Here is a 3,467-nt window from a genome sequence, read left to right as displayed (position 1 = left end):
CGTTTTGAGTTTGGAAATTAAATAGGGTAAGATGAACGAACATGAATTTTCTTTTCTTTTTCTTTTTTTCGCTAAAATACTTGAGTACATATATGTACTAGCTTGTAGGCCCGTACATACGCACCGGCTCTTTTGAAAACATTTAGATTTTTTTTCTAACCCGTTGACTACCGTTTTAGTTGCTAACCCGTTTTAATTTTTTAACAAATTATTTTAAATTAAGTTTTAATTAAGTTTTAAAAACCTGTTTTTTCAATTGGAAAAGAGATTTTGTTTTAATAGGAGAAGGATTCCCGCTTTAATTAGAAGCTAGCCATGCAGCCCGACCTGTGGCCGGGCCTGTTATTCTTAAACCCATCATGTCTGGGCCTATATTTAAGGGAAGCACTTGGAAGTTTAACATATCCATATCCAATAAGTAATCCATATCCATATCTATTAACTAATACATATCTATATCTATTAACTAATACATATCCATATCCATATCCAATAACTAATACATATCAATTAACTAATCCATTGTTTTTTAGAATTTGTTTTTTTTTTATCCCATGCGTACATTTGAAATAATGAAATAATGCGTAGCTTTGTTTTTTGTTTTAGCATAACACATGAAAGGACAATTTTAATTTATATTAAATTAGAGAGCAGGCCAAATTCAGGGTTAGTTTGGTAAGAAGGCAAGTAATTATTTTTCAAATAGGGACTATTCTAAAAACTTTGCTGATGTGGCTCACTATGAGCATCTTGGGAGAAACGGATATTAATATAGGTAGGATGTTAGAATTTGTTTTAATCGGATAAGAATTCTCGTGATAATAGAAGAGGAATTTCCATTTTTCAAATAGGAGAGAAATTCCCGTTTTAATAGGAAATGATGTGGAATTTTAATAGAGCTTGAAAATACCCCTTGTGACTCTTTTAAAAACTTGTTCAACAATTATAACTATACATACATAAATTTTCTAACAAATCGTGATTCATATTTTCGTCGTTAACTTGTTTTAATTTCTTAACAAATTATTTAAATCAAGTCTTAAAAACCTGTTTTAATTTCTCAACAAATTATTTTAATTAAATTTTAAAAACCCATTTTTTAATTGAGGGAGGGATCCCGTTTTAATTTAGAAGTGTGATTCCCATTTTTAATAGGAGAAGGATTCTCGTTTTAATTAGAAGTGTTAGATTTTTCTTTTTCAGTAGGAGAGGAATTTTCATTATTATAGGAGAAGGATTTCCGTTTTAATTAAAAGTGTTAGTTTTTTTTTTTTTTTTTTTTTTTTTTTTTTTTTTTTTTTTTTTTTTTTTTTTTTTTTTTTTTTTTTTTTTTTTTTTTTTTTCAATAGGAGAAAAATTCTCGTTTTAATAGAAGTTGATGATGTGGAATTTTAAGAGAGCTAGAAAAATACCCCTTGTGGGAGCTTTAATATTATCTCGTTTTAATAGAAGTTGATGATGTGGAATTTTAAGAGAGCTAGAAAAATACCCCTTGTGAGAGCTTTAATATTAAGATATAGATATAATAAAGCAGCTTGATTTTTTATGCTATTATATTGAGCGGTCAGGGAGAAATTAACAGTTTTGGGACGATCCTACGGTCATAAATCAATTTCTTTTAAGTCTAAAGAGTCCTACTTACTCTAAACCAAAACAATTTCTTTTAAGTCTAAAGAGTCATACTTACTCTAAACCGATATAAAAACCACTGCTTTTCCCCTCTTCACGACAAGAAAAAACCTCATCCTCTTCAATCCCCAAAATAAAAAGAGGCACTCCCAATCTCCAGGTTTAGGTTTAATTAAAAGGTATATATCATATCCTTACTTAATTTCTCCACAAACAGTTATACCTGTTTGAAAATGATATACTATTGAGTGCTATGATTTTTGTTGGTATGAGTTATCTGAAAGAAATTTTAATTTGTAATGATGGTTTGATGTAGTATTGAAGAGATATTAACACGACTTGTGGACCTCCCAGAACAAGAGCGAGGGCGGTGAGTCATTTTTCAAGTTGTTTATACGGGTATTTTTTGTCATTAATTTATGGATATATTGCCTATTAGATGCCGACGGTTTCAATCTATTTGTTTATTGTGGCGAAATGTGTGTTATTTTTTGTGTACCATGCAATTACAAAGACTGCTTAATCAACAGGTAAACTCAGTTCATTATTTGTGATACGTTGTCGGCATTGGCTGTAAATTATCGTTTAAATTAGACGTCATATCTATTTAATTAATACATACAATTCACTTATTTATTGATAGTCTATCCTAAAGATTCTCAACAACCTGAGCATTAGTGAGCACAATTTAACATATCAATCAGCCAGGTTTTTGTTTCTATTTTATTTTTCTTTTAACATGTATACAATTTCATTGCTCAATGACACTAGCTTGATACTTATATAAACTTCAACCATGCATATTGATGGTGTTACCAGTAATATCCATGGGTCAGTGTTGAATCTCAAGTTGAGGTGTGAACTTTTGTCAATTTGAAGCTTTTTGGCTAACACAAAAATTCTTACATTTGTGTTCATTCTTACATTTGTGTAGTTGGAGAAGGTTGTTGATGAGAAGGTTGGTAGTATTTCATCTTTGCAAGAAGAGATTGACTTGATTCAGGTAAACGTTTTAGTGTGACATTAAATATTGTTTATTCAATCATTACTTAGTTATAAATGTAGCATTTTTACACTGTAGAGTGTTATTGTTCAATGGGTATAAATATCGTGCACCTTTAATTTTATGCCTGACTTTTGGAGAATCAATTCAATCTATACTAGATTGATAGTTGGCTTATATTTATTGTGTAAGCATTTTTGTTATGATTGTCGTTGTTTTGGGCGTTTGACGTATCACGATGAATTCATCTCTTTGTAATAATTGTTTTGAAGAAGTTATCAGGGTCTGAGATGTTGGACCAAACAATTTGGGGTTGTTTATACAGGTTGATGAATATATTTTAGTAGTTTTAGCACAATATTTCTCCCCAAATTTTTAGGAAGTCTTCCAACAATCTTTCATAGTTAGTTGAAATATAATAAATAATTCGAATTTTGTCTTAACACTGTTGGTTTGTCTATTTATGCAAAAGAAAGGCTCGGTAGCTATTGAGGAGCATGTCAGAAAGGCACATGCACGCACAATTGAACTTGAAAAGCAGGTTAGTTAAGGATGGAAGAAAACTCTACTCTCTTGAAAACGATTATAAATGTTTAAGTTAGCTGATTATAAATGAGTGTCTTTTAACCATTTTATTTATTTATTTTTGTTGTCTACTCTACGCACCTTAATTGAAAGTCGCAACATCTCTCTGAAATAACTCTCTTTCTCCCCACTTTACCCGAGCAAAAATATATGTACCCACGAAATTAGGAAATACGAATAAGAATCATTCATATGGTAAAACTTTCCAAAAAACAAACAGACTACTAACCACCGAGAAAAGACAATTCGT

Source organism: Coptis chinensis, chromosome 3 (genome assembly GCF_015680905.1).
Source record: "Coptis chinensis isolate HL-2020 chromosome 3, ASM1568090v1, whole genome shotgun sequence".
Taxonomy (NCBI): domain Eukaryota; kingdom Viridiplantae; phylum Streptophyta; class Magnoliopsida; order Ranunculales; family Ranunculaceae; genus Coptis; species Coptis chinensis.
Note: the sequence above shows the minus strand (reverse complement) of the source record.